The following is an 18,881-nucleotide window of genomic DNA, read 5'->3' as shown; positions in this document are numbered from 1 at the left end:
TATGATAAGGAAGGAGAGGATTTATGATGATCTCAGCTGAATGAGGAAGTACACATCATATTGCTGTATCATTATGCAATAGTGGATAGCTAGATATCAAAAACGATGATCTAATTTGTGTTTAAATGGAAAAAGGCTTGATTTGCTAGAACTTTTCCAGTGCTGCAGCAGCTCATAATCGTAATCTAAAGCGCCGTTTATGACTGTTGCACACTCAGCGAATGCTGACTGGAGCGTTTTCACACACAAACACTCTGTCTTGATTTGTTTTCATGACATGAAATGAGACATGCTGGTGATTGTGTTGCAGACAGAGAGAGAAATTGCCTCCGTTTTAGCATAGGAGCCTAGCATGAAAACTTTATTTTCAGACTTTCATGGGAAGAGAACGTCTTCATAAAATGTAACAGACCCTCACTAAGGTGAGATAAGAACCAGTAGTCTTTTCAGAGAGCAGTGAGTTCCACAAGTATCTGGACAGTGACACATTTTGGTTGTTTTAACTCTGTAATCCAGCACATAGGATTTGAAAGCGTTTGCTAAAAGACTAAAATATTAACAAGCTAACCTCCCCTGTTATTGGTGAGAGGTTAGCATGTCTTGGGGATATGATCTTTGTGCATCTGTAACTTTCTCACTAATCATTATTCCTTTTTCATTCAGGCTTATCCGTAATCATGGTAGCATCCACATGAATGAAAAAGTGTTTAGAAACATATTGTATTCTTAAATTGACTCGAAAATCACAGCACATTATTTACCATTAATTTCTATTGGGCACAAAATAATCTGAAATACAATCAAAACGAACTGCAAATGCATACAACAAGGTTGTAGAGTCACAAGCTGCACAATTTGTCCAAATCCTTTTCCTTCCTTAAATTGGGGGGACTATGTACAAAAAGTGCTGTTCTTTCTAAACGGTTCAACCGATATGGATGAATACCCTGAAATTAAAGCTGACAGTCTGCACTTTAACATCATAGGCATTGTATCATGTCAAATCCAAAGTGCTGGGGTACAGAGCCAAAACATGTCGCTGTCCCAATACTTTTGGAGCTCACTGTATGTGACCCAACTGGAGGATTGCTAAAAACATTGTCGCATTACCATAAACAGGTGGGCTAAATTTCGTAAGAATTTGTTGTCACACATCTTTCACTGACTAAAGAGATGGGACTCGCCAGTGCACTTTAACCTCTTAGTCATTGTATAATTTCAATAACAACAAAAACCTATCACTGTCCAAATACTTTTGGACCTCACTGTATTTCCCACCAACCTCCACTATTGATGAATGCACGTACATGTACATTGCCATTCATCAATGCATCTCCAGCAGACTAAGTAGCCTTGTATCAGCATGGTCATCTCTACTGTGTCTGTAGTCATTTATTAGATGGTAGATGTTCTTGGCATATGTTCTATACTGTATGTTGAAGGTATAATGATGAGAGTACTGCGCTCTGAGAGAAGGTCTACTAAATCATACTGGCCTGTGGACTTATGGGGACCGAGGCCATTAGTTATGTGCCTATAGGGACAGTCCTCTTTCCTCTACTGTACCATACTTCTATAGCTTTTCCTTTTTTGCTCCCTCTCCCAATTATTTATTTCTAGGATGGAGGTTATAGTAGTGAGGGGTGGTTCTTAGTTTGCTGTTTGTTTTGTTACTACAGTTTACTAATGTAAATGTTACTTCATGGTTTATAGTTCCATTATAACCAGACCGTCAAATCAAATGTCACCTAAATATCACAGTAGAAGAGATGGAGGCCCGCACACTGTCGGAAAAAAAGAATACATCCAAAACTGAGGCTTGAATGCTAAATAAATATGTTTATTAAAACATCATGGTAGCCAAAAAAATCAGAGTGCAAGAAATTGCATAACTGAAAAGTGAATCACAACATTTTGTCCTCAGGGCATCACAAACAATGGACGGACTGCATTTGGTTTGGGGAGATTATTAGCATCCTTAACCTTCTACTGCAGTGGGCTAAATCAGGGTCACACAGAGTGTTTCTTGGTAGTGTTAAACAAATCTACTTTGAAATAATAGTATACACCTCACACACATGGTTATTGGCTTAAAAAAGAACACCTGTTCCATGTCAGATATAGAGTTGAAGTTGAAGAGTTGAGAGTTTTCCATTTTGAGTTTGCATGCTAATATGACACTTTATATACATCACAATATACTGAAATATAACAACAGTTTGATATAGAAACACCAGATTTACGTTGATTTAAAAAAACAAATCTTTATTAATGATGAAATTATGAAAAATATTAAGATAATTCCACCCATGAGGACAAACAGGGTGCTTTTGGTCATTGATTGCAGGAAAGGGATATTGTTGTTCTTGTGAGGAGTGAATGTGACAGCACCTATTGAGTATCTGTCCCTGGACATCCCTGGAATTCTCAGCTATGTTTCATCCATAAACACTAGAAATACTTGACCCTCAGAGATAATGTGCCTGTTCAGCGCTGGGCTTGAACCTGCTGACATTACAGGTGGAGGGCGAGGGGAGCGGCCCCTGGGTTTGGGGTTTAGCACTGGGGACAGATATAGTAAGATAGTATTCACCCTGGGTAAATAGAGAAGAGGTAGCCTCTACTTAGGTGACGTGATGGTATCTTTGTTAAGGATGTAAGTGCATCATTGTCGCCATCTTTGCTGTCATTGCATTGAAGACATTGACATGATTATGTATTATCCCATATGCCGTACTGTAGAGCCAGTGTATCACATCTAGAATATTGCTGTAGTGATTTTACAACCGAGAATGTTTAAAAACCTTTTTTATTTTATTATCTTGGGTTTCCTCATGAATTCCTGACTGTGAATGGTGTTAATGAGTGTCATGATGATAAATTAATGTCACTAAGATAAATTAAGTTTACCCACGACATTAGAATGATATCATTAATCAATCAATCACAGAGTGAAATAGAACACATTATTAGATCAGAATTTGAATTAGAACAGGATTCTGCCAATGAGTTGAATAGTCTATAATTAGAATTACATTCAGTCAAGTATAGACTGATGAATAAAGTATGAGTTCTTGGTCTGTTGGTGATGAGTTCATATGCTGTAATAATAACTACAGTATAGTTCTCATTACTCCATAATGCCTAAGTCTGGGTAGGAACTCATATTTCTGTCAACATGCTGCCTGCAGTCCTTAGTATTTTTGGGTGACTACACACACCACACAGTGTTTTCTGATTCATCTGATTTCTCTGGTCCTTTATTATGAGATATCTTATTATAATTGACCTATTTAACTAATGTTATACACATTTATCATCTGACATGCTTCCCTTTTTGCATTTACCTCAGTTTTCTTTCTCTCTCATGCTCTCCTTCCTTTTTTCCTGCTCTTTCTCTCTCCCCCTCTTTCTTTCTCTTTCTCTCCCCCTCTTTCTTTTCTCTCTCGCTCTCTCTCTCCCTCTTTCTCTCCCCCTCTTTCTTTTCTCTCTCTCTCTCTCTCCCTCTTTCTCTCCCCCTCTTTCTTTTCTCTCTCTCTCTCTCTCTCTCTTTCTCTTCCCCTCTTTCTTTCTTTTCTCTCTCTCTCTCTCTCTCTCTCTCTCTCTCTCTCTCTCTCTCTCTCTCTCTCTCTCTCTCTATCTCTCTCTCTCTCTCTCTCTCTCTCTCTTTCTCTCCCCCTCTTTCTTTTCTCTCTATCTCTCTCTCCCTCTTTCTCTCCCCCTCTTTCTTTTCTCTCTCTCTCTCTCTTCCCCTCTTTCTTTTCTCTCTCTCTCTCTCTCTCTCTTTCTCTTCCCCTCTTTCTTTTCTCTCTCTCTCTCTCTCTCTCTCTCTCTCTCTCTCTCTCTCTCTCTCTCTCTCTCTCTCTCTCTCTCTCTCTCTCTCTTTCTCTCCCCCTCTTTCTTTTCTCTCTCTCTCTCTCTCTCTCTCTCTCTCTCTCTCTCTCTCTCTCTCTCTCTCTCTCTCTCTCCCCCCTCTTTCTTTATTTATCTTTCTCTCTCCCCCTCTTTCTTTTCTCTCTCTCTCTCTCTCTCTCTCTCTCTCTCTCTCTCTCTCTCTCTCTCCCCCCTCTTTCTTTATTTCTCTTTCTCTCTCCCCCTCTTTCTTTATTTCTCTTTCTCTCTCCCCCTCTTTCTTTTCTCTCTCTCTCTCTCTCTCTCTCTCTCTCTCTCTCTCTCTCTCTCTCTCTCTCTCTCTCTCTCTCTCCCCCTCTTTCTTTCTCTCTCTCTCTCTCCCCCTCTTTCTTTTCTCTCTCTCTCTCCCCCTCTTTCTTTTCTCTCTCTCTCTCTCCCCCTCTTTCTTTTCTCTCTCTCTCTCTCTCTTTCTCTCTCTCTCCCCCCCCCTCTCTCTCTCTCTCTCTCTCGCTCTCGCTCTCGCTCTCTCTCTTTCTCTCTCTCTCTCCCCCTCTTTCTTTTCTCTCTCTCTCTCTCTCTTTCTCTCTCTCTCTTTCTCTCCCCCTCTTTCTCTCTTTCTCTCTCTCTTTCTCTCCCCCTCTTTCGCTCTCTCTCCCTCCTCTTTCTTTTTCTCTCTCTCTTTCTCTCCCCCTCTTTCTTTCTTTCTTTCTCTCTTTTTCTCTCCCCCTCTTTCTCTCTCTCTCCCCCTTCTTTCTTTCTTTTTCTCTCTTTCTCTCCCCCTCTTTCTTTCTCTCTCTCCCCCTCTTTCTTTCTCCCCCCCTCTTTCTCTCTCTCCTCTTGTCTTTCTCTTTCTCTATTCTCCCTGTCTCTCTCTGCTGAGGTGGCGGTACCTGCTGTGACTTTGACAAAGTAGTCTCCTTGTGTGTAGTGTGTGTGTGTGTGTTTGTGTGTGTGTGTTCATATTCACCCTCTGTCTGACTAGGATGCTTGTGTGAGTAAAAAAAATACAGTGTTTAAGGTGTCTTTCTCGGAGTGTATGTCTATGCGCTGTATGTGTGTGTGTATTTGTGCTGCAGTGTGTGTGTGTATTTGTATGCGTGACTGCACTGTGTGTATGTGTTCTGCAGTGTACGAGCATCTGCCTCTCCAGCTCGTGCCACCATGCTTCTCTTTTTTGTCCTCCATCTCCTCTTCTCTTTCCCCTTTTATCCCTCCCCCTTTTGTTCACCTTGTTTCTCACTGTGTCTGTTTCTTCCCCCTCCCTCTGTATCTCCCCCTCTGCCCTCCCCCTCTCTCCTCTCTCTCCTCCCTCTCTCTCTCTCTCTCATTGATAGCGGTGGATATGTGACTAGAATACTGAGCAGCTAATTATTATTCCACGAGTGATGCGCAGTGCTCCGTCTGAATGTCAATTCTCTCCCTCTCTCTGTTCCTCCTCTCTTTCTCACCCTTTCTCCATCCATTCGTTCTCCCTCCCCTGTTGCATGCTGTCCAGGCAATGGTTAACATGGGAACCATATAGTGCAGTGAGAAAAGAGGGGAGGAAAGGAACGTGGCAGGGGAACACCCGGATACCACTCAAAGGATCGAATGCTGCTAACGCTGGCCACTCCTCACCTGCTGCAGCAGTGTGTAGAACTATGTGTGTGTTTAATTGTATGGTGTGTTTGTCTGTGTATGACTGTGCATCTGTGCTCTAACCCTCGAGGAATGTACGAGTGTACATGTGTGTTGTACGTATTTGTTCGGTAAAAACAGTGTGTATAAATGTGTGAACGAGGGGGTGGGGTTTGGGCTAGAGATCAGAGAGAGAGCAGCTGTTGAATGCATATTGGTGTTCGAGGGAGAGATATAGGGATGGAGGGAAAGAGGGAGGGAGAGCTAGAGAGGACAGCTCAGAGTAGACATCAGAGAAAGGCAGGGGAGAAAGAGAGCATGAAATATTTTGGTCAGGTGTATATGCAAAAAATACTCTTAACTACAGCAAACAGTATGTTCAGGGCTGGACTTATCAGACACTGATGCACACACACACACACAGACACAGACACAGACACAGTGAGGCACCCCAAGCACCTCTTCTAAGCAGCACAGGGGCCAGGACAGTGGGGGCGGTATAGTTATGGATGTGATTGAATGGGAGAGACAGAGGACTGAGAAGACTTCTTTCTGTAGGCCGTAGCTATGGGTCACCGACATGGAACATTGTGGCTCTGGGAATAGACACACACTGACAACTCCAAACATGAGTAATATGTGATACTGTGCTGTTTGCCCATTAACCTTTTCAAAGGTCAATCAACACTTGGCTAATATTTTACTAAATGCAAAGTGAAAATAAAAAGCAGAGATAAAAATCAAAGCAAACATTTCAGTGCTGTTCTCCAGTATGAGCGACAGAGGGCAGGACACCTACACTATGAGAAACGGGTTAGCACAACATGATGGAATAATGAGATAGACCATATGATTGGTCAACATGGAATGAAGATGACACCAAATGTAAGAGAGGGGTAGGACATCTTGACATGACAATGAGAAAGCAGGACAGGACAACCTAATGGATGTACAGTTGAAGTCGGAAGTTTACATACACTTAGGTTGGAGTCATTAAAACTCGTTTATCAACCACTCCACAAATTTCTTGTTAACAAACTATAGTTTTGGCAAGTCAGTTAGGACATCTACTTTGTGCATGACACAAGTAATTTTTCCAACAATTGTTTACAGACAGATTATTTCACTTATAATTAACTGTATCTCAATTCCAGTGGGTCAGAAGTTTACATACACTAAGTTGACTGTGCCTTTAAATGGCTTGGAAAATTCCAGAAAATGATGTCATGGCTTTAGAAGCTTCTGATTGGCTAATTGACATCATTTGAATCAATTGGAAGTGTACTTGTGGGTGTATTTCAAGGCCTACCTTCAAACGCAGTGCCTATTTGCTTGACATCATGGGAAAATCAAAATATATCAGCCAGAAAAATAATTGTAGACCTCCACAAGTCTGGTTCATCCTTGGGAGCAAATTCCAAACGCCTGAAGGTACCACGTTCATCTGTACAAACAATAGTGCGCAAGTATAAACACCATGGGACCACACAGCTGTCATACCGCTCAGGAAGGAGAAGCGTTCTGTCACCTAGAGATGAATGTACTTTGGTGCGAAAAGTGCAAATCAATCCCAGAAAAACAGCAAAGGACCTTGTGAAGATGCTGGAGGAAACAGGTACAAAAGTATCTATATCCACAGTAAAACGAGTCCTATATCGACATAACCTGAAAGGCCGCTCAGCAAGGAAGAAGCCACTGCTCCAAAACCGCCATAAAAAAGCCAGACTGTGGCAGCATCATGTTGTGGGGGTGCTTTGCTGCAGGAGAGACTGGTGCACTTCACAAAATAGATGGCATCATGAGGCAGGACAATTATGTGGATATTTTGAAGCAACATCTCAAGACATCAGTCAGGAAGTTAAAGCTTGGTTGCAAATGGGTCTTCCAAATGGACAATGACCCCAAGCATACTTCCAAAGTTGTGGAAAATGGCTTAAGGACAACTAAGTCAAGGTATTGGAGTGGCCATCACAAAGCCTTGACCTCAATCCTATAGAAAATGTGTGGGCAGAACTGAAAAAGCGTGTGTGAACAAGGAGGCCTACAAACCTGACTCAGTTACACCAGCTCTGTCAGGAGGAATGGGCCAAAATTCACCCAACTTATTGTGGGAAGCTTGTGGAAGGCTACCTGAAACTTTTGACCCAAGTTAAACAATTTAAAGGCAATGCTACCAAATACTAATTGAGTGTATGTAAACTTCTGACCCATTGGGAATGTGATGAAAGAAATAAAAGCTGAAATAAATAATTCTCTCTACTATTATTCTGAAATGGAATTTTTACTCTGATTAAATGTTAGGAATTGTGAAAAACTGAGTTTAAATGTATTTTGCTAAGGTGTATGTAAACTTCCGACTTCAACTGTATGTGGAGAATTGATAGCAAACATGGGAAAGGGGTTTGGAAAAATGTGACACACATGCAGTGCCAGAGACATGGGGACGAGGCAGGATATATCATTATGGGAGAGGGGAGTGGACAACTGGACAAATAAGATGAGAGAGACATTCAGTCACTCTGGCAGGGCAGAAGAAGTCATACTGAAATAGGGTCAATGGAGAAAATGACTGGGACGGTGTGACAATTTGAATACTAATGAGTTAAAAGAGAGGAGAGAGGACAACATGACAACCGCTATGTGAAAGAGTTGTGATGTCTCACATAGTGGATGAATACGTGGTGGATCTGGAATATGTGAGAGGAGCAGAGGAATATGAGTTTCTGTTGGGATTGTCCTGTCTGGTGGGATGGTGGCCGTCATGTTGTGGAGTGTTCCCCGTGACTGTCTGTCTGTTGGGAGCATGGCCGTCAAGTTCGTAAATTGAAATGTAGTTTTTATTTTCGTAATAAGGCTTGCTTCCCGCTTAAGGCTAGAAAGAAGCTTGTTCAGGCCACTTTTCTCTCTGTAATTGATTATGGTGACTTGTTGTATATGCTTGCAGCCTCCTCTGTCTTACAGAGACTGGACTCTGTTTATCATGCAGCCTCCTCTGTCTTACAGAGACTGGACTCTGTTTATCATGCATCCTTGCGCTTTATTACAAATGCCAAGTGGACCTCACTTTATATGCGCAGAAAGCTACATTTGTATGTGTTCATCTACAAAGCCCTTTTGGGTAAACTCCGTCTTTACCTCTGTACTCTGGTCTCCTTCACCACCAGCAGTTACCATACCCGGTCTGCTAGGTGGTTGCTACTTTTAAAGTCCCCAGGACATTCACTGTATTAGGCAAGACTGCTTTCTCTTCTGGTGCACCAGATGCATGGAATAATCTACAATCCATGATTCATCTAGATATGTTAGTGCCACTGAATTCATTTAAAATATTGATGGGAGACTGTTATGGAGGAGTGTAAATGCTTTTTTTTAGGCTTGCCTAACTGACTTGCTTACTTAAAGAAAAGTTAAATAAAATAAATAAAACATTTTTATTGATTGTTGCTGCCTTCTTGGCCAGGCCTCCCTTGAAAAAGAGACTCTGGGTCTCAATGGGCTTTTCCTGGTTAAATAAAGGTTAAATACATTTTTTTTTATGTTGTGGAGTGTTCCTCATGTGACTGTCTGTCTGGTGGGAGTGTGGCTGTAATGTTGTGGAGTGTTCCTCATCTGACTGTCTGTCTGGTGGGAGTGTGGCTGTCATGTTGTGGAGTGTTCCTTATGTGACTGTCTGTCTAGTGGGAGTGTGGCTGTCATGTTGTGGAGTGTTCCTCATGTGACTGTCTGTCTGGTGGGAGTGTGGCTGTCATGTTGTGGAGTGTTCCTCATGTGACTGTCTGTCTGGTGGGAGTGTGGCTGTCATGTTGTGGAGTGTTCCTCATGTGACTGTCTGTCTGGTGGGAGTGTGGCTGTCATGTTGTGGAGTGTTCCTCATGTGACTGTCTGTCTGGTGGGAGTGTGGCTGTCATGTTGTGGAGTGTTCCTCATGTGACTCTCTGTCTGGTGGGAGTGTGGCTGTCATGTTGTGGAGTGTTCCTCATGTGACTCTCTGTCTGGTGGGAGTGTGGCTGTCATGTTGTGGAGTGTTCCTCATGACTGTCTGTCTGGTGGGAGTGTGGCTGTCATGTTGTGGAGTGTTCCTCATGTGACTCTCTGTCTGGTGGGAGTGTGGCTGTCATGTTGTGGAGTGTTCCTCATGTGACTCTCTGTCTGGTGGGAGTGTGGCTGTCATGTTGTGGAGTGTTCCTCATGACTGTCTGTCTGGTGGGAGTGTGGCTGTCATGTTGTGGAGTGTTCCTCATGTGACTGTCTGTCTGGTGGGAGTGTGGCTGTCATGTTGTGGAGTGTTCCTCATGACTGTCTGTCTGGTGGGAGTGTGGCTGTCATGTTGTGGAGTGTTCCTCATGTGACTGTCTGTCTGGTGGGAGTGTGGCTGTCATGTTGTGGAGTGTTCCTTATGTGACTGTCTGTCTGGATTGAGTGTGGCTGTCATGTTGTGGAGTGTTCCTTATGTGACTGTCTGTCTGGTGGGAGTGTGGCTGTCATGTTGTGGAGTGTTCCTCATGTGACTGTCTGTCTGGTGGGAGTGTGGCTGTCATGTTGTGGAGTATTCCCCGTGACTGTCTGTCTGGTGGGAGTGTGGCTGTCATGTTGTGGAGTGTTCCTCATGTGACTGTCTGTCTGGTGGGAGTGTGGCTGTCATGTTGTGGAGTATTCCTCGTGACTGTCTGTCTGGTGGGAGTGTGGCTGTCATGTTGTGGAGTGTTCCTCATGTGACTGTCTGTCTGGTGGGAGTGTGGCTGTCATGTTGTGGAGTGTTCCTTATGTGACTGTCTGTCTGGATTGAGTGTGGCTGTCATGTTGTGGAGTGTTCCTTATGTGACTGTCTGTCTGGTGGGAGTGTGGCTGTCATGTTGTGGAGTGTTCCTCATGTGACTGTCTGTCTGGTGGGAGTGTGGCTGTCATGTTGTGGAGTGTTCCTCATGTGACTGTCTGTCTGGTGGGAGTGTGGCTGTCATGTTGTGGAGTATTCCTCGTGACTGTCTGTCTGGTGGGAGTGTGGCTGTCATGTTGTGGAGTGTTCCTCATGTGACTGTCTGTCTGGTGGGAGTGTGGCTGTCATGTTGTGGAGTATTCCTCATGTGACTCTCTGTCTGGTGGGAGTGTGGCTGTCATGTTGTGGAGTGTTCCTTATGTGACTGTCTGTCTGGTGGGAGTGTGGCTGTCATGTTGTGGAGTGTTCCTCATGTGACTGTCTGTCTGGTGGGAGTGTGGCTGTCATGTTGTGGAGTGTTCCTTATGTGACTGTCTGTCTGGATTGAGTGTGGCTGTCATGTTGTGGAGTGTTCCTTATGTGACTGTCTGTCTGGTGGGAGTGTGGCTGTCATGTTGTGGAGTGTTCCTCATGTGACTGTCTGTCTGGTGGGAGTGTGGCTGTCATGTTGTGGAGTGTTCCTCGTGACTGTCTGTCTGGTGGGAGTGTGGCTGTCATGTTGTGGAGTATTCCTCGTGACTGTCTGTCTGGTGGGAGTGTGGCTGTCATGTTGTGGAGTGTTCCTCATGTGACTGTCTGTCTGGTGGGAGTGTGGCTGTCATGTTGTGGAGTGTTCCTCATGTGACTCTCTGTCTGGTGGGAGTGTGGCTGTCATGTTGTGGAGTATTCCTCATGACTGTCTGTCTGGTGGGAGTGTGGCTGTCATGTTGTGGAGTGTTCCTTATGTGACTGTCTGTCTGGTGGAAGTGTGGCTGTCATGTTGTGGAGTGTTCCTCATGTGACTGTCTGTCTGGTGGGAGTGTGGCTGTCATGTTATGGAGTGTTCCTTATGTGACTGTCTGTCTGGATTGAGTGTGGCTGTCATGTTGTGGAGTGTTCCTTATGTGACTGTCTGTCTGGTGGGAGTGTGGCTGTCATGTTGTGGAGTGTTCCTCATGTGACTGTCTGTCTGGTGGGAGTGTGGCTGTCATGTTGTGGAGTTTTCCTCATGTGACTGTCTGTCTGGTGGGAGTGTGGCTGTCATGTTGTGGAGTGTTCCTTATGTGACTGTCTGTCTGGTGGGAGTGTGGCTGTCATGTTGTGGAGTGTTCCTTATGTGACTGTCTGTCTGGTGGGAGTGTGGCTGTCATGTTGTGGAGTGTTCCTCATGTGACTGTCTGTCTGGTGGGAGTGTGGCTGTCATGTTGTGGAGTGTTCCTTATGTGACTGTCTGTCTAGTGGGAGTGTGGCTGTCATGTTGTGGAGTGTTCCTCATGTGACTGTCTGTCTGGTGGGAGTGTGGCTGTCATGTTGTGGAGTGTTCCTCATGTGACTGTCTGTCTGGTGGGAGTGTGGCTGTCATGTTGTGGAGTATTCCTCGTGACTGTCTGTCTGGTGGGAGTGTGGCTGTCATGTTGTGGAGTGTTCCTCATGTGACTGTCTGTCTGGTGGGAGTGTGGCTGTCATGTTGTGGAGTTTTCCTCATGTGACTGTCTGTCTGGTGGGAGTGTGGCTGTCATGTTGTGGAGTATTCCTCATGTGACTGTCTGTCTGGTGGGAGTGTCTGTCTGGAAGTTATACATAAATAGTGATGAGGAGTTCCCTCTTCCCCTCTGAAGTGTCAGGATGCTGCCACAGGCGAGCTGCTCTGTTCTGTGTGTCGGGTGGGGGATAAATGTATGTGTTTGTTCAACCGTGTGTGTGTATCTTCATCTGTGTTTGTTGAGATGTAAGCTATCTGTGCCTGTGTGTTTACTCTGAGTTTTACTCTGAGGTCCTGTGATTGTGTTTGTCTCCTTGAGCATGTAGCAGAGTGTGTGTGTGTGTGTGTGTGTGTGTGTGTGTGTGTGTGTGTGTGTGTGTGTGTGTGTGTGTGTGTGTGTGTGTGTGTGTGTGTGTGTGTGTGTGTGTGTTCACATGTTGATTTTCTCTTTCCATTTTTTTCAAATGCTTATCTCCAAGACTGATAGAGACGGGGGCAGTTGATATTTGTATTTTAGAAAACCCGAGAGAGAAACAGAGAGAGAGGGAGTGGGTGATAGGAAGGAGGGGGAGGCAACAGAGTAGGAGGCAACAGAGTAGGAGGGAGCAGAGGGAGGGACAGAGGGAGGGACAGAGGGAGGGACAGAGGGAGGGAGGCAGTGCTGATTGGATTGGAGAGAGAGCTGAGAAGGTACGGGGATACAATCGAGTAAGGAAAGCGCAAGAGAGAGAGAGGGTGAGTTAGTAAATGCAGTTTTCAGTCGAGTGTCATGGAATCACAGCAAAGTTCACTGGTAGCAGGGATAAAGATAACCTTGAACTAACCAATGAATTAAGGAGAATAAGAGAATGGACACTACGGAGAGAAAAGAGAAGTGAGTCTGGTCTTTCATCCTCTTATCTGGGCTTCAGACGGAGGAGAGGAGAAGAATCCAGAAAGAGGGGGAACGGATGATAACAGGGTGCTTATTCCTGTTTAACACCATTCTACCCGGAACAGACTGCAACTGCAACATACGGCCGGCATCGTCATTGGGACTGCTGCGTTACATTGGGATTGTGTAAATGGTATACACGGTGAGTGTACATATGTGTGTGTGTCGCAGTATATTTTGATGTTTTTTTCAGGCTTGTCTAATGCTGTAATTATTTTCATAGAGAGAGAGAGAGAGAGAGAGAGGCAGAGAAAGAGAGCAAGAGAAGGGGGGTCATGGAGAGAGACAAAGAAAAATAAAGCCAGAAATTAGATAAAGGTTTGTGAGAGTTGATATTAAAGTGTCGACCTCAGACCTGACTCTGTGTGTGTGTGTGTGTGTGTGTGTGTGTGTGTGTGTGTGTGTGTGTGTGTGTGTGTGTGTGTGTGTGTGTGTGTGTGTGTGTGTGTGTCTGGTGTTTTCCTCTTCAGTGCCAGTGTGTGTGTGTCTGTGAGCTGATAATAGCTACCCTATTGGTATTCTGAGGAGGGAGCTCCAGGATCTCTCTCTGCTCCTACCCAGGATGGCATCACAGAGACGGGATTGTGCTCGCCTGTGGAGAGGCCACTGGAATGGGTGAGTGTCTATTCCTCATCTTCCTCCTTTCACTCTCTATCTTTCTCTCCCTCTTTTTCTCTTTCTCTCTCTCTCTAGCCATTTTCTCTATTTTCTCTTTTCAACCTTTTTTCTCTCTCTCTCTCTCTCCCTTCTTTCTTGCTCTCTTTCATGTTATCTCTCTCTCTTTTTCTTTCTCTTGTTTGTCATTTAGCCACACCATATGCATCCCTGATGAGTTTTTCCTCCATTTCCTTGCTACCATTTCAAGACATTTCTCCCTGTTTTCCCCTAAAGCTCTGCAATGTCTCCCTCCATCACTCCTTCCTTCCGTCCTCTTTTCATCATCCATCCATCCTCCTCTCCTCCTCCATGCAGACATAAACAAGCCTCTAGTGTGATGGATTTTTATCAAATCTAAATGGCTCAATTCCATGTGTTGCTCTCCTCTCTGTCCCGCCCCCTCCCTCCCTCCTTGCCTCTTCCCCCCCTATTCTTCTCCATCTCTCTGTCTCTCCACACTCTCCACATTCTGTTTGAATTGACACTCAGAGAAAACAGGGCAGTCTCTATATTGACACAGCCAGTACAGTAGCTGTAAAAGCTGTGGATACAGTCTCTGTGTTTTTCCACGATGACCATTCTACGCCAGTCTGTTGGTGTGTGCGTGCATGTGTGTGTGATGCCAGGGAGGGCAGGCTGTGTGTTCTGTGGTGTTTGTGTCAAACGATTTTTCGAGAAATCAGCCAACAACACAGCAGTTCTCTCCTCTTCTTACACCTCCAACCCACCACCATGAGCCCAGCCAACAGCCTAGCACACTACATGCTCCTGTGGGTACTGGGCTGTCAGCGCGGGAACATCCACACATTAGTATTGATTGGAACTGATACACTGAGTGGACTGAAATGTTTCACCTCAAATGGACCATCTCTCCCCTGTGGCTGCATGCAGAGAGGAGGTGTCAGTTCGGCCTCTTTAACAGCTGACATAGGTTAGATAAGGGTTATAGTGCTGGGAAGAGACAGAGATGTTTAATACAAGCTGTACTGACTGTTACATGTCCAGAGTTGCAGGGTACATAGAATAGAATACACTCTTAGAAACAGGTTAAGATTTGTTACTGTAGAGGTACCTTGTAAGGTAGGACCTTTCTGACTTCAGTTATAGGGACGTAATTGTACCCCAGTTCATACCTCAGATAGTACCTTTCTTACATATAGTCCACAGGTACAAAAGCATGCTTTTAAAAAAGGTACATTTTGCCTTTATAGCATTTCAGAAATTTTCCTCTACCATAGACCACTTAAACTGGTACAACACTTTATACTAGATCAGTGGTTCCCAATCTTTTTATAGTCCCGTACCCTTTCAAACATTCAACCTCCAGCTGCTTACTCCCTCTAGCACCAGGGTCAGCGTACTCTCAAATGTTGTTTTTTGCCATCATTGTAAGCCTGCCACACACACACTATATAATACATTTATTAAACATAAGAATGAGTGTGTCACGGCTGTTGAAGGAAGAGGACCAAGGTGCAGCGTGGTGAGCGTACATATTCCTTTATTATTGGAAATGCCGACAAAAACAATAAACAAGACAAAACAAACCGTGAAGCTAAAAGCTATGTGCCATAAACAAAGTCAACTTCCCACAAAGACAGGTGGAAAAAAGGGCTACCTAAGTATGGTTCTCAATCAGAGACAACGATAGACAGCTGTCCCTGATTGAGAACCATACCCGGCCAAAACATAGAAATACAAATAATAGAATATAGAATACCCACCCCAACTCACACCCTAACCAAACCAAAATAGAGACATAAACAGGATCTCTAAGGTCAGGGCGTGACAGAGTGTGAGTTTTTGTCACAACCCGGCTCGTGGGAAGTGAAAAAGAGCTCTTATAGGATCATGGCACAAATAATAATATAATAATAATCAATATTTTTGCTCTTTATTTAACCATCTTACATATAAAACCTTATTTGTTAATCGAAAATGGTGAATAACTCAACACAGGTTAATGAGAAGGTTGAGCTTGAAAGGATGCACATAACTCTGCAATGTTATTGAAGAGAGTCTCAGTCTTAAATAATTTCCCACACACAGTCTGTGCCTGTATTTCGTTTACATGCAAGTGAGGGCAGAGAATCCACTCTTACATAGGTACGTGGTTGCAAAGGGCATCAGTGTCTTAACAGCGCGATTTGCCAAGGCAGGATACTCTGAGCGCAGCCCAATCCAGAAATCTGGCAGTGGCTTCTGATTAAATACAATTTTCACAGAACCGCTTGTTGCAATTTCAATGAGGCTCTCTTGTTCAGATATTGGTAAGTGGACTGGAGGGAGGGCGTGAAAGGGATAACGAATCCAGTTGTTTGTGTTATCCATTTCGGGAAAGTACCTGCGTAATTGCGCACCCAACTCACTCATGTGCTTCACTATATCACATTTGACATTGTCCGTAAGCTCGAGTTCATTGCAGACAAAAAATCATACAATGATGGAAAGACCTGTGTGTTGTCCTTGTTAATGCAGACAGAGAAGAGCTCCAACTTTTTAATCATAGCCTTAATTTTGTCCCGCACATTGAATATAGTTGCGGAGAGTCCCTGTAATCCTAGATTCAGATCATTCAGCTGAGAAAAAACATCACCCAGATAGGCCAGTTGTGTGCGAAACTCATCATCATGCAAGCGGTCAGACAAGTGAAAATTATGGTCAGTAAAGAAAACTTTAAGCTCGTCTTTCAATTTTAAAAAAACGTGTCAATACTTTGCCCCTTGATAACCAGCACACTTCTTTCTGTATGTTGTAAAAGCGTTACATGGTCGCTGCCCATATCATTGCATAATGCAGAAAATACACGAGAGTTCAGGGGCCTTGTTTTAGCAAAGCTAACCATTTTCACTGTGGTGTTCAAAACGTCTTTCAAGCTGTCGGGCATTCCCTTGGTAGCAAGAGCCTCTTGGTGGATGCTGCAGTGTACCCAAGTGGCGTTGGGAGCAACTGCTTGCACGCGCGTCACCACTCCACTATGTCTCCCTGTCATGGCTTTTGCGCCATCAGCACAGATACCAACACATCTTGACCACCAAAGTCCATTTGATGTCACAAACCTTTCCAGTACTTTAAAATATCCTCTCCTGTTGTCCTGGTTTCCAGAGGTTTGCAGAAGAGGATGTCTTCCTTAATTGACCCCCATAAACATAACGGACATATACCAGGAGCTGTGCCAGGCCCGCCACGTCTGTTGACTCATCCAGCTGTAACGCATATAATTCACTGGCTTGTATGCGAAGCAGTAATTGTTTCAAAACATATCCTGCCATGTCACTGATGCGTCGTGAAACTGCTGTTTGATGAAGACATTGTCTGTATAGTTTTGTTGTCCTTTTCCCACAGCCATATCCGTTGCAGCAGGAAGAATGAAGTCCTACCAAATAGTATGGGGCTTGCCTGTCCTAGCCACTCTGTAGCTCCCCATATAAGACGCTTCTAGCCCCTTCTTATTAATGGCATCTGTTGCTTTTATACGTGTCTTATTACTCGAAAGTTGTCTTAATTCTCGCTTAACATTTTTTTACTCCAAATTCCATGTTATGTTTCTAAATGTCTGCGCAAGAGTGAAGGTTTCATCGAGTTGTGAGATGCGGCCTTACTTTTTAAAATATTTTTTACCATTTATCAAATTCCGAGATAGCGGAATGTGCAGCAGCTACGTTTGGCTACATATGGACTGTTAGTGGAATTCCCGTGAGAGAGTAACGGTTAATTTTATTGGATGATAATATATTTGACTCAGCTACCTGTAACAGCGTTTCCCCTGTCATAAACCCTCACACTAGACTACTGCAACACTGTTTCCCCTGTCATAACCCCTCACACTAGACTACTGCAACAGTGTTTCCCCTGTCATAACCCCTCACACTAGACTACTGCAACAGCGTTTCACCTGTCATAACCCCTCACACTAGACTACTGCAACAGCGTTTCCCCTGTCATAACCCCTCACACTAGACTACTGCAACACTGTTTCCCCTGTCATAACCCCTCACACTAGACTACTGCAACAGTGTTTCCCCTGTCATAACCCCTCACACTAGACTACTGCAACAGCGTTTCACCTGTCATAACCCCTCACACTAGACTACTGCAACAGCGTTTCCCCTGTCATAACCCCTCACACTAGACTACTGCAACACTGTTTCCCCTGTCATAACCCCTCACACTAGACTACTGCAACAGCGTTTCCCCTGTCATAACCCCTCACACTAGACTACTGCAACAGCGTTTCCCCTGTCATAACCCCTCACACTAGACTACTGCAACAGTGTTTCCCCTGTCATAACCCCTCACACTAGACTACTGCAACAGTGTTTCCCCTGTCATAACCCCTCACACTAGACTACTGCAACAGCGTTTCCCCTGTCATCAACCCTCACACTAGACTACTGCAACACTGTTTCCCCTGTCATAACCCCTCACACTAGACTACTGCAACAGCGTTTCCCCTGTCATAACCCCTCACACTAGACTACTGCAACAGCGTTTCACCTGTCATAACCCCTCACACTAGACTACTGCAACAGTGTTTCCCCTGTCATAACCCCTCACACTAGACTACTGCAACAGCGTTTCCCCTGTCATAACCCCTCACACTAGACTACTGCAACAGTGTTTCACCTGTCATAAACCCTCACACTAGACTACTGCAACAGCGTTTCACCTGTCATAGCCCCTCACACTAGACTACTGCAACAGCATTTCACCTGCCATAACCCCTCACACTAGACTACTGCAACAGCGTTTCCCCTGCCATAACCCCTCACACTAGACTACTGCAACAGCGTTTCACCTGTCATAACCCCTCACACTAGACTACTGCAACAGTGTTTCCCCTGTCATAACCCCTCACACTAGACTACTGCAACAGCGTTTCCCCTGTCATCAACCCTCACACTAGACTACTGCAACAGCGTTTCACCTGTCATCAACCCTCACACTAGACTACTGCAACAGCGTTTCCCCTGTCATCAACCCTCACACTAGACTACTGCAACAGCGTTTCCCCTGCCATAACCCCTCACACTAGACTACTGCAACAGCGTTTCACCTGTCATAACCCCTCACACTAGACTACTGCAACAGCGTTTCCCCTGTCATAACCCCTCACACTAGACTACTGCAACAGTGTTTCCCCTGTCATAACCCCTCACACTAGACTACTGCAACAGCGTTTCCCCTGTCATAAACCCTCACACTAGACTACTGCAACAGCGTTTCCCCTGTCATAAACCCTCACACTAGACTACTGCAACAGCGTTTCCCCTGTCATAAACCCCTCACACTAGACTACTGCAACACTGTTTCCCCTGTCATAACCCCTCACACTAGACTACTGCAACAGCGTTTCCCCTGCCATAACCCCTCACACTAGACTACTGCAACACTGTTTCCCCTGTCATAACCCCTCACACTAGACT

General features: G+C 44.5%; 1 protein-coding gene across 1 annotated transcript in view; it reads right to left on the bottom strand.

Annotated features, from left to right (window-relative positions):
- LOC120048605 (cell adhesion molecule 4-like) overlaps positions 1-18,881 on the bottom strand; it is a 752,359-nt gene that overhangs the window by 669,486 nt on the left and 63,992 nt on the right. The window lies entirely within an intron of this gene.

This window comes from Salvelinus namaycush, chromosome 5 (assembly GCF_016432855.1).
Source record: "Salvelinus namaycush isolate Seneca chromosome 5, SaNama_1.0, whole genome shotgun sequence".
Classification (NCBI taxonomy): domain Eukaryota; kingdom Metazoa; phylum Chordata; class Actinopteri; order Salmoniformes; family Salmonidae; genus Salvelinus; species Salvelinus namaycush.
The sequence above is the reverse complement of the archived record's forward strand: the minus strand, read 5'-3'. Positions and strand labels throughout refer to the sequence as shown.